Source organism: Eretmochelys imbricata, chromosome 28 (assembly GCF_965152235.1).
Source record: "Eretmochelys imbricata isolate rEreImb1 chromosome 28, rEreImb1.hap1, whole genome shotgun sequence".
In the NCBI taxonomy this organism is placed as follows: Eukaryota; Metazoa; Chordata; order Testudines; family Cheloniidae; genus Eretmochelys; species Eretmochelys imbricata.
This window is the reverse complement of record NC_135599.1, coordinates 3,509,085-3,521,841: the sequence shown is the minus strand read 5'-3', so window position 1 is coordinate 3,521,841 and position 12,757 is coordinate 3,509,085. Positions and strand designations below refer to the sequence as shown.

Below are 12,757 nucleotides of genomic sequence, written 5' to 3'. Positions count from 1 at the left end.
GTCACCGCTATACTCATGAGGCCAGAAATGACAACTGCCCCTGTACAGGGACCTAGGGGAAGAACATGGACAGCTGTGGTTCTCAGGAAATCCAGCTAGGCAGGATTCAGAGTGGTCGCTGTGTTAGTCTGTATCGGCAAAAAGAATGAGGAGGACTTGTGGCACCTTAGAGACTAACAAATTTATTTGAGCATAAGCTTTCATGGTCTAAAACCCACTTCATCGGATGCATGCAGTGGAAAATACAGTAGGAAGAGATGTATATACACACAGAGAACATGAAAAAATGGGTGTTGCCATACCTACTTTAACGAGAGTGATCAGGTAAGGTGAGCTATTATCAGCAGGAGAAAAAAAACCTTTTGTAGTGATAGGATGGGCCATTTCCAACAGTTGACAAGAAGGTGTGAGTAACAGTGTGGGGGGGAAATAAGCATGGGGAAATAGTTTTACTTAATGTATGACCCATCCACTCCCAGTCTTTATTCAAGCCTAAGTTAATGGTGTCCAGTTTGCAAATTAATTCCAGTTCAACAGTTTCTCATTGGAGTCTGTTTTTGAAGCTTTTTGTTGTAGCATTGCGACTTTTATGCCTGTAATTGAGTGACCAGGGAGATTGAAGTGTTCTCCGACTGCCAAACCGGACAGTCTGTACCTAAAAGAATAAATGGACACAAATCAGAAATCAAGAATTATAACATTCAAAAACCCGGGCCCCAGTTGCATCCCCCTGAATGTTACTCCATTCCCCCGGCGGGATGCACCCCACAATTTTGGACATCTGACCTAGATAATTGTGCAACAGGTATACACAATATGCATACAAAATGTTCAGAAAATTCTCATTCATCACAGGGGTGTCAGTGGGGTCTGAGCTGGGCATCAGCAGAGGGAAAGTGGAGAGATTTCCCTTTAGAAAATTAAACTGCAAAACATCCCCCTGTGTTCCAGCAGAAGCCTCTCATTTATCCCTTAACCCCCTCCCCATAAAAATCTCCACCCCTGCCCTGGTACACAGGCACCCCCTCCCTTCAATGCAGATTTTTAACTTTTCTTACTTTTCCTTGATCTTGTACAAACATGTTTTCCATCAAAATGCTCAAGGGCTTTTAAAATGAGAATAAGAGAACAAACCAAATCAAACCCAAAGAAATTGCAATCAACCTCCGCACCACACACAGTTTGGGTCTGAATTTTTCTACTGAAATTTGGAGGCAATAAAACTCAGACTGCTATTGTCCAGAAAACAAACCTAAACCTCCCATGCAGTACCTAGGACATCTATTACTGAACCACCAAGGCTTCAGCTCCTTTTGTGAGATTTCCAGCTGCCCAATGCTGCTGGTATTCTAGGGGAACAATTCTTGATTCCAGTAAGCATTTATCTCAGCCCCATTCTGTTTCTCTCTGTTCCCCATTCTCTAGGAAAGGGCAGTGAATGGTTCTAGGGTCCAGTGATCCTCATTCAAATCAAGCCAGAAGCTAAGAATCCTTCCCCTTTCCCAGGGTGTGTGAGAGGAGACATTTAAAAGAGCTCTCTGAGCTATAGCATGTGGCTAAGTAACGAGAAAAAGCAGTATATTCCCCCCCTCTGTTTTGGGTGCTGGGTTTACTCCTGAAGCATCTGCTGCCCACGTAGTGCCCTATGGTTCATCCCTAACCCTTGATGCTGCTCCTTTCTACAGAATGTGAAGGGAGAGGAGGCGGTGCAGGAGCCTTCTGGGGACGCAGATCTGAGGCTTTGGGAGAGACAGATTGTCTGAGACATCAGAGTGCTGTAAACCATGCAGCCACCATCTAAATAAAGGGCCTGTTCCAGCCCTGAGTCTGGGCTACCAGGATCCCTCCCACAGAGCACAGTGCCCACAGATTACAGCCTGAAAATAGGCATGGGAAACTTAACTCCTGCTCTCCCTGACAGGGCTTCGCCTAGACCAAATGGCACCCCAGGCGAGAATCATCTTCGGTGCCCCCCGCCACCCCCACTCGATATGTTAAACCATTGAATACTTTGTTTTTTATTGCATTTGTAGCTCATTTCATGGTTTTGATGCACAATTTGTATGCATGATTTTCTGTATCATATAAGACAATACATTTGCAGGCTAGGATCTGTAAATCTGTATTTATTCATCCCATATAGAAGCAAATAAAAAATTCATTTCCTTTAAGCATATAGAAACTTTTTAATTTTAACAGTAACTGAAATGTACTAACATCTAGAAACCAAACTGGCATCACCACAGGGTGGACCAGTCTTAAATAGTGTTCGAGTAAGAGACAGCATTAGACTGTTAACCATAGGCCTTTAGTTCAAAGATCACTTTTCTCGCCTTTCCCCTCATGAACTGAAGTGCAGCGTTAGAGAGAGCCAAACACTGGCCAGTGACATTTTCAAGTGCTAAAATAGCAAGCGATGACACGTTTGCATTGGCCACTGTTGGTTGGAGCTATGTTTTATTGAGAATAAGCTTCAAGGTGAGAAGTAGCAGGCCAAAAGCAACCCCCACAGTTGCTGAAGTGGCTCAGTTGGGAGAGTGTTAGAGTGAAGATCTAGAGGTCCCTGGTTCAATCCCAGGCTTTGGCATGCTCTTTCATCCCTCTTTGTGCAGGGGTGGGCTGTTTTCTGGAAACACAGCGGTGCCTTCACCCAACACGAATCCCTCATTTCGGGCTCCGCCGCAGGAAAAGACAGCATTGGCTTCTGCACCCAGTTGGCCCACCTGAGCTTTCTTTCTTCTCTTGCTCTTTCTCGGGAAGGGGAAGAAAAAGAAGCTCTCCTTCAAGCTGGAGTCGCAAGGGTGATGTAAGGATGACTTTGATTCGTTCTGCCAAAGCCTGGGGCAGTGCGGTTGGCTGCTGGGAGGTAGAATCCTGTGCCTCCCTCTTGCCTTCCCAGGGATGGCTACTTGCAGCCCAGGAGAAGAAGGGGGGTTCTGGGTGGAAGGAAGACAAGCAAAGCTGAGTCTGAGTAAGCCTGGGCCAGCACTCTTTTCTGTCCAATCTGTGTGTGTGATGATGGGCTTGAGAGGCTCCCTGCCACCCATGGGGCAGTGAAAACCACTTCTCCTTAGTGGCATAACCGGGGGTGTGACTGATGGCTTTGGAGGTGGGGGTTGGGCTGGCTGTGAGCAACTGGGATCCAGGAAGCCCTCGTCTGCCCTTCCAAGGGCCGAACCCATGGAGGTGTGCTTGGCTGCTGGGAGGTAGAACCTTGTGCCTGCCTCTTGGAGAAGAAGCAGGGTTGTGGCTGGAAGGAAAAGAAGCAATGGTGAGTCCGAGTGGGCTCCTTTCTGGCCAAGAGGGTGTGCTGTAGCAGTCTTGGGAGTTGCCTGCGAGCCATCAGTGGACTTGTTCCAGTGAGAACCACCGCTCCTTTCTGGCCAACTTGGGGCCACCATTGATTGCTTGGGAGTGGGGGTGGGGGGCTGGCTGTGAGTGAATGGGATATAGGAAGCCCCAGCCTGCTCCTCCAGGGGCCAAATCTTCTGCTTCTCTCCTGCCTCGGGGAGCCCAGCCTTAAGGCTGCCCAGTACGTGCTGCAGCTCGAGCATTAAGCCTTCCTGTGTGGTCTGTACTGTAGAGGACCCTGAACCCATGTAGGGTACTTTAGGGGGGGAAATCCCAGCCAGAAAGAATTCTGGCCACCAGGTCAATCCATTAAGTCGAATGCGGCGAGCTGGAGGCCTGGTGACTTGGTATGTGGGGCCAGCAGGTCAAGCCAATTTTCCCGCATGTAGGGGAGGCAGCTGCTGATGTTCACCCTTCCTGCTCCCTGCACTCCTGCACCCCAGAATCCCTGTCAGCCAGCAAGACGAGCTAGGAGCCCAGAGAGAGGAGGCAAAGAGGTGTCTCTGTCCACCTCCTGCTGTGCTGCTGGGCACCAAGTCCCTGGCAGCCAGTAGGTGAAGCTGGGACAACAGGGTGGGGCGGCAAGTGACAGCAGGACTCTTGCTGCCGGGGTTCAGCTGCCCAACTTCCTCCCTATGCCGCTGCACCCCAGTCACCTTCAGCCACCAGATAACCCAGGAACTTTGGCAACAAAAATGATTAGGGGTCTGGAACACATGACTTATGAGGAGAGGCTGAGGGAACTGGGATTGTTTAGTCTGCGGAAGAGAAGAATGAGGGAGATTTGATAGCTGCTTTCAACTACCTGAAAGGGGGTTCCAAAGAGGATGGATCTAGACTGTTCTCAGTGGTAGCAGATGACAGAACAAGGAGTAATGGTCTCAAGTTGCAGTGGGGGAGATTTAGGTTGGATATTAGGAAAAACTTTTTCACTAGGAGGGTGGTGAAGCACTGGAATGCATTACCTAGGGAGGTGGTTTAATCTCCTTCCCTTGAGGTTTTTAAGGTCAGGCTTGACAAAGCCCTGGCTGGGATGATTTAGTTGGGGATTGGTCCTGCTTTGAGCAGGGGGTTGGACTAGATGACCTGCTGAGATCCCTTCCAACCCTGATATTCTATGATTCTATGAACTAAGGCAGGAATGGGGTGAGGAAGCAAGTCAAGCTGAGCAAGGCAGGCAAAAATTCATCTTGACTTTGTGGGTCGCTCACAATGACATCCTTTTTGTGTGCCGTGGCTGACAAAAACGTCCCAGACAGAGAAGCAAGAGGCCAAAAAGGTGCTCTGCTGGTGCCGAAGTAGCTCAGTGGGGAGAGTGTTAGAATGAAGATTTAGAAGTTCCCTGATTCAATCCCAGGCTTTGGCATGCTCTTTGGTGTGCAGGGGTGGGGTCTGTTTTCTGGAAGCGCAGCGGTGCCTTTACTGGCCACGAGTCCCTCATTTCAGGCTCCCCAGTAGGAAAAGACAGTGTGGGCTTGTGCACAAGTTGGCCCACCTGAGCTTTCTTTCTTCTCTTGTTCTTTCCCAGCAAGGGGAAGAAAAAGAAGCTCTCCTTCAAGCTGAAGTCACAAGAGCAACGTAAGGATGACTTCCTGAGCGCCAGCTCCAGTCCTTTGCTCTACCAGCTGACCTACCGAAGGGCTGCCACCACTTTCTCCAGGTCGCCCCATTGGAGTGTGCCAGGGTGAGAGCCAGCCAAGTGGTTGGAATTTGAAGGGAGGGCAGAGCTCAGTGTCAGAGTTTCTGTAGTTTAGTGGTCATCATGTTTGCCTAACATGTAAAAGGCCCCCCATTCAAAACCAGACAAAACATGATGGTTTACATTTCCCAGCTCCCCTAGCTGTCCAGTGAGGCACTCCTCCTTCTGCCACTGGCCTGTCCCTGGGATAACCCCGACCCCTGCAGGACAGAAGGTGGTGAAATGAGCTGAGAAAGCACCTTGGCGTCAGCCGGGGAAAGCTAGAGCATCTAGGCCACTCACCTTTTGGAGCCTTGTGGCTTGCCCTCCTCTGCCCTTGGAGGTTGGCCTACGGAGGCCGGCTCTTCCAGCTGGCCTCCTTTGCATGACTTGCCAAAGGAGGAAGTGAGGCAGGAATGGGGCAAAAGAGGAGAGTCATGCTGAGGAAGGCAGGGCAGAAGCTAAGCACCTCAGTGTGTCTAGGTGGCGTTAGTAGAGTGCCACCATTCATTCTGCCAAAGCCTGGAACGGAGGGGCAGTTGGTTCTTGGCTTCCCAGGGATGGCTACTTGGAGCCCAGGAGAAGAAGCTGGATTCTGGGTGGAAGGAAAATAAGGAATGGTTAGTCTGAGTGGGCTCCTTTCTGGCCGAGATGGTGTGCTGTGGTGGGCTTGGGAGTTGCCTGCGAGCCGTGGGTGGACTTGTTCCAGTGAGAACCGCTGCTTCTTTCTGGCTGACCTGGGGGCGCCAGTCACAGCTTTCGAGGGGCCAGGTGTTGGCTTGAGTGAACGTGATGTAGGAAACCCCAGCCTGCCCTCCGGACCAAGTCCACTGCTGGTCTCCTGTGTTGTGACATCCAAATTTAAATCTTCCTAGCGTGAGGTGCAGCATGTGTATGAAGCCTTCCTGGTTGGCCCAGTCGTTGCCAAAGAAGCTCAGCTGGGAGTGCATTAGATGGATGATCTGAAGGTTTCTGGCTTGATGCCAGGATTTAGCACACCCCTCACCCTGGGCGTGTAGTGCTGGGCTTTTTTCTGGCTGTGCAGCTGTGCCTTGAACTCACGAGTTCCCCTAATTTCAGAGGCAACACTTGCAGAGGGCGCAATGTGGGGTCATGAGCCCCACCTGGGTTAGCATCCCTGCTACATCATGCGGTGCGGCCAGGCTCCCTCCCTGCACAGCAGCTGCTGGAGGGGGAAGTGGAGGGGGGCTGCCTTTGCTGCTTCCTCTCCCTGCATTGTTCACACCTGGGAGCGGCTGTTGATCGTAAGGGGGTGGGGCTGAACCTTGAAATTGTGCCTCCCCCTTTCGGCAGACACCAGTCGTCTGTGCCTGGTTTCCAGCTCCTCAGCCAGAGGAGAAAGTGGTATTCTGCACCTGAGTGTTTCATGGTAAATCCGCTCCTGGCCTGCTACAGGCCTCCGCTCCACCATCTAAACCTGTGGTCCCCAACCTTTCTGTGGGAACAGCATATTCCTATTCCCAGAATACCGGGGTGGGCACCAGACACCCCGCCGCCGAAATGCTGCCGAGACATGGCAGCGCATTTTGGCAGGTGGTTCTCTGGCGGCCGCGCTCGCTGTCGGCATTTCGGCGGCGCGGTGTCCTGCGGGTGCACACAACTGCCCCAGCAGGCGCCATTGTGCCCGCGGGCACCGCCTTGGGGACCCCGATCTCAGCTGCTGAAGGGAAGCTAATTGGCAACGGCTACTGCCTGTTTCTCCAAGGTAAAGGATCCGCGCACAGCTCTGCAGCCGTAACACGCTGGGCCGGGAAGTCAGCAGTCGAGGGACTGACACCATTCTCTGCTAGCAACCGGCCCCCTTGTTTTTCTCCTGGATCTTCAAGCCTGGCAGGGGCCTGCACAGTAACAAGAGCCTGGCCCCTGAGGTCAGGGACCTGCTGAGGCTCCATCCTGCTAGGAAGGTCCCCAGCACTCCTCGCTGGCTGGGCTGAAGTCAAAGGGCGCTGCCATGGGAGGGAAGTGCCTCATCCCCTGGCCTGAGGCATCGGTGCTTCTTTGTCCCCCTCTCCTGCCCAGAGAGGCAGGCAGCTGCTGTGAGGACACACTTGTGAGGCTCTCAGGATATCGGTCAGCTCGGTCTGGCTGGTGGGGCCTTCCAGCTCAGTCTGGCATTGGCCCACATTGCTCTGCCCTCGGCCAGCCACGGGAGGAGGGACTGTGGCTGCCGCTCAGGCTCGGGCCGCATGGCCAGGCTTCCCTGGCAGGGGATGCCACAGGCAAAGAGCTGGGCACAGTCTACATAGTAGCAGGAGGGAAGGAAGGTGGAGCCTGAGTGTCTCGTGGGTTTCTCCCTCGCGACTCAGGCAGAGGCAGGAGGGGAACAACAAGGGCCCGGCTGAAGATTTTGGCCTTGGACTTGAGGATTAAGTCTGTGGCCTTGGCATTGCTGCTCAGACATGGGGTTTTGTGGTGCTGCCCCCATGGTCGCCCGTCCACTAGGTCAACACTTTGAAGCCAAGGGGACCTGCTTGGAGACAGAAAAAGGGGACATTTGCGGTAGCCAGCAGTTCTCAAGGAGCATCCGACATGTATGCCCTGAGTGCCGTTCCCCCTCTGGGCGTGTCCCAACTTTGTTTTGGTTTGTCAGCATGAAAAGGGGTTTGTTTATGATTCTGACAGTTTTCCAAATCTCACCTTCACTGCTGTGCCAGGATACAGGGTGGATAAGCCTGATTTATCTGCACTGAATTATTGCAGTCTGAGGCCTCTCCATTCTTTTTGTTTGCAAAGACCAGTTTGTACCCTGAGTTAGGTATGGATCAGCATGCCCACCATTGATCAGCCCATTTCTCAGGTGCAGCCGTGGACCCCAACAAGTGTGCCCGAGACGCAGAAGTTTGGGGGTCTCCAATTTCTGACCAGGATAGAAAGCCCCCTCCCCCACTAATGATTCCCATCACAGTGCTAGTCCACAGACCCACTCCTCTCGGCTCCAGTTTTTAAAAGAGTGAGGACTCGAGATAAGTTTCTCTTCCAGAAACGCTTTCTCTGCCTCAAGACATAATGCAATTGCAAACAAAAAGGGTTCTCTTTTCTCAATCACAGGGGGGTTTTATTCAAAGAAAATCTGCAGAGAGAATCCTCAACATTAATGAAAAGTTGACATTAAGAAAACGTTAGTTTCTTTTTTGGGGGGGTTACAAACTTGTTTGCACCTTTATTAAATATTAAAATATAGTTATAAGCATGTTGTAGCCAAAATGTCCAAAATATTACAATCTATAGTATATCTGGTTTTGCTGCAAAATGTTAAAACTCACCAATTTCAACAGGTTTCTATTGTTGTCGCCCAAGCACAACCAAATATAAAAACTTAATATACTCAGTGTGTGTGCACAGACCTGCCTTTCAACTTCATTTTGGTTTCATTTTATACTATTTTTGTGTGTTATGTTAAGTTAAAAAGACATGGTGGTTGTTAAAGCTTGTGCTTTCAAACAGTTAACAAAAGTTGAATTGCTATCACAGGGAAATTAAGAAACTAGTGTAAATATCCGGTTATGAACTCATTTGCTAAAACAGAGAACTCAGCAGGGGAGAGAAAATTCCCCTTCTGACAGAAGATTGTTGTGAGTACCTATTAAAGCAGTTAAGCCCTATATTTAGTATAAATAGTAATGTTTAACCCATGTGCCTAAGAGGCAAATATCTCTTTAAGAGACCCATTTGGTGGGAGGTAGCAGTGAGCTGTGTCTGGGTCATCACTGAACATAAGAATGGCCATACTGGGTCAGACCAAAGGTCTATCTAGCCCAGTATCCTCTCTACCAACAGTGGCCAATGCCAGGTGCCCCAGAGGGAGTGAACTGAACAGGTAATGATCAAATGATCTCTCTCCTGCCATCCATCTCCACCCTCTGACAAACAGAGACTAGGGACATCATTCCTTACCCATCCTGGCTAATAGCCATTAATGGATGTAACCTCCATGAATTTATCCAGTTCTCTTTTAAACCCTGTTATAGTCCTAGCGTTCACAACCTCCTCAGGCAAGGAGTTCCACAGGTTGACTGTGTGCTGAGTGAAGAAGAACTTCCTTTCATTTGTTTTAAACCTGCTGCCCATTAATTTCATTCAGTGGCCCCTAGTTCTTATATTATGGGAATAAGTAAATAACTTTTCCATATTCACTTTCTCCACACCACTCATGATTTTATAGACCTCTATCATATCCCCCCTGGAGTCTCCTTTTTTCCAAGCTGAAAAGTCCTATCCTCTTTAATCTCTCCTCCTATGGGACCCATTCCAAACCCCTAATCATTTTAGTTGCCCTTCCCTGAACCTTTTCTAATGCCAGTATATATTTTTTGAGGTGAGGAGACCACATCTGTATGCAGTATTCAAGATATGGCATACCAAGGATTTATATAAGGGCAATAAGATATTCTCTATCCCTTTTAAAATGATTCCTATCATCCTGTTTGCTTTTTTTGGACTGCTGGTGCACACTGCGTGGACGTCTTCAGAGAACTATCCATGATGAATCCAAGATCTCTTTCCTGATTAGTTTTAGCTAAATTAGCCCCCATCATATTGTGTGTCTAGTTGGGGTTATTTTTTCCAATGTGCATTACTTTACATTTATCCACTTTAAATTTCATTTGCCATTTTGTTGCCCAATCACTTAGTTTTGTGAGATCTTTTTGAAGTTCTTCACGGGCTGCTTTGGTCTTAACTATCTTGAGCAGTTTAGTATTGTCTGCAAACTTTGCCACTTTACCACTTTCTCCAGATCATTTATGAATAAGCTGAATAGAATTGGTCCATTCTGAAAATTTCCCATTTATTCCTACCCTTTGTTCCCTGTCTTTTAACCAGTTCTCAATCCATGAAAGGATCTTCCCTCTCATCCCATGATAACTTAATTGACATAAGAGCCTTTGGTGAGGGACCTTGTCAAAGGCTTTCTGGAAATCTAAATACACTATGTCCACTGGATCCCCCTTGTCCACGTTTGTTGCCCCTTCAAAGAACTCTAAGAGATTAGTAAGACATGATTTCCCTTTACAGAAACCATGTTGACTTTTGCCCAACAATTTATGTTCTTCTATGTGTCTGACAATTTTATTCTTTATCATTGTTTCAACTAATTTGCCCGGTACTGACGTTAGACTTACCGGTCTGTAATTGACGGGATCAACTCTAGAGCCCTTTTTAAATATTGGCATTACATTAGCTATCTTCCAGTCATTGGGTACAGAAGCTGATTTAAAGGACAGGTTACAAACCATAGTTAACAGTTCCGCAATTTCACATTTGAGTTATTTCAGAACTCTTGGGTGAATGCCATCTGGTCCTGGTGACTTGTTACTGTTAAGTTTCTCAATTAATTCCAAAACCTCCTCTAACGACACTTCAATCTGACCTACAAAGGACAGCTCAGGTTTGGGAATCTCCCTAACATCCTCAGTTGTAAAAACTGAAGCAAAGAATTCATTTAGTTTCTCCACAATAACTTTATCGTCTTTAAGTGCTCCTTTTGTATCTCGATCGTCCAGGGGCCCCACTGGTTGTGTAGCAGGCTTCTTGCTTCTGATGTACCTTAAAAACATTTGGTTATTACCTTCTGAGGTTTTGGCTAGCTGTTCTTCAAACTCCTTTTTGGCTTTTCTTATTACACTTAATTTGGCAGTGTTTAGGCTCCTTTCTATTTACCTCACAATGATTTGACTTTCACTTTTTAAAAGATGCCTTTTTATCTCTCACTGCTTCTTTTACATGGTTGTTAAGCCATGGTGACTCTTTTTTAGTTCTTTTACTGTTTTTTTTAATTTGGTGGTATACATTTAAGTTGAACCTCTATTATGGTGACTTTGAAAAGTGTCCATGCAGCTTGCAGGGATTTCACTCCAGTCACTGAACCTTTTAATTTCTGTTTAACTAACCTCCTCATTTTTGCATAGTTCCCCTTTCTGAAATTAATGCCTCAGCATTAGGCTGCTGAGGTGTTTTTCTCACCACAGGAATGTTAAATGTTATTATATTATGGTCACTATTTTCAAGCGGTCCTGTTATAGTTACCTCTTGGACCACATCCTGCACTCCACTCAGGACTAAATTGAAAATTGTCTCTCCCCTTGTGGGTTCCTGTACCAGCTGCTCCAAGAAGCAGTCATTTAAAGTATCAAGAAATTTTGTCTCTGCGTTTTGTCCTGAGGTGACAGGTACCCAGTCAATATGGGATAATTGAAATCTCCCACTATTATTGAGTTCTTTATTTTGGTAGCCGCTCTAATCACCCTTAGCATTTCATCGTCACTATCACTGACCTGGTCAGGGGGTCGGTAATAGATCCCTACTGTTATATTCTTATTATAGCCTGGAACTAGTATCCACAGAGATTCCATGGAACGTGTGGAGTCATTTAAGATTTTTACTTCATTTGATTCTACATTTTCTTTCTTTCACATATAGTGCCACTCCCATGGATTGTCCTCACTCCACCAGGTTTCTGTGATGCCTATTATATCAATATCCTCCTTTAACACGAGGCACTCTAGTTCACCCATCTTATTATTTAGACTTCTAGCATTTGTGTACAAGCACTTTAAAAACTTGTCACTGTTTATTTGTCTGCCCTTTTCTGATGTGTCAGATTCTTTTTCATGTGAATGTTTCTCGTCTGATCCGGCCCATACTTTATCCTCTTCCATCCTCTCCTCCTGACTAAAATCTAGAGAATCTCTATCACTAGACTCTCCTCTAAGAGAAGTCTCTGTCCGATCCATGTGCTCCTCTGCAGCCATCGGCTTCCCCCCATCTCTCAGTTTAAAAACTGCTTTGCAACCTGTTTAAGGTGAAGTGCCAGCAGCCTGGATCCACTCTGGTTTAGGTGGAACCCATCCTTCCTGTATAGGCTCCCTGTAACCGGACGCAGGTTCTAAAGGATTGGCAACAGCGTGATTTGTGGGTAAGATCTGATTTGTGTATTGACCTGGGTCTGGGTCCTTTGGGATCGAGAGAACCTTTTTTCTTTCACATGGGTATTGGTTTTCATGACCATTTGTCCCCATAACGAGGGGCACTGGTGGTGATACTGGGAAACTGGAGTGTCTAAGGGAATTGCTTGTGTGACTTGTGGTTAGCCAGTGGGGTAAAACCAAAGTCCGCTCTGTCTGTCTGGTTTGGTTTGCCTTAGAGGTGGAGAAACCCCAGCCTTGGGCTGTAACCACCCTGCTTGAAGCAATTTGTCCTGAATTGGCACTCTCAGTTGGGTCCCACCAGAACCAGCAGCTTTACAGGCTGAAAGCAGAGGGTGGGGGTGTGTGTGTGTGACATGCATGCTTGCGTGCATCCATGCTTGGCACGGTCTGTGTCGATTCTTGACCTTGAATGCAGAGCAGCTTTCTCTTTATCTCTAGGCCAAGCTGACTTTTCAAATTAACCCATTCCTTTCCCTCCTCACTTTCAGCCTTATCTAATTGGGTATATAAAGGAGCAGAGGGAGTTGCTTGTGTAGGGAGGCATCCGGATGCTTTGCATTTAGTTTTCAAATCCTGTACTTGAGTTTTTAATTTTTCCTGGGAGTTCTTCAGACTCCACACTTGAGACTCATGGAGTCTCTCTGTGGCTTCCTCCCACCAATAAACAAATTGCTCCTACTGTATGTCAGAGGCTTTTGGTGCTGTAAGGGTTCCTCTGAGGTATATGATTTTATCTAGATTGAAGGTACCTTCTAGTGAGAATTGTTTAGATGGATTATCA

General features: G+C 47.7%; 1 non-coding gene across 1 annotated transcript; it reads left to right on the top strand.

The window, feature by feature from the left end:
* The first annotated feature begins 2,514 nt into the window (after window positions 1–2,514).
* On the top strand, window positions 2,515–2,587 carry TRNAF-GAA (transfer RNA phenylalanine (anticodon GAA)). Its single transcript has one exon. It is a non-coding gene; the product is annotated as a tRNA-Phe (tRNA).
* The last annotated feature ends 10,170 nt before the right edge of the window (window positions 2,588–12,757 follow it).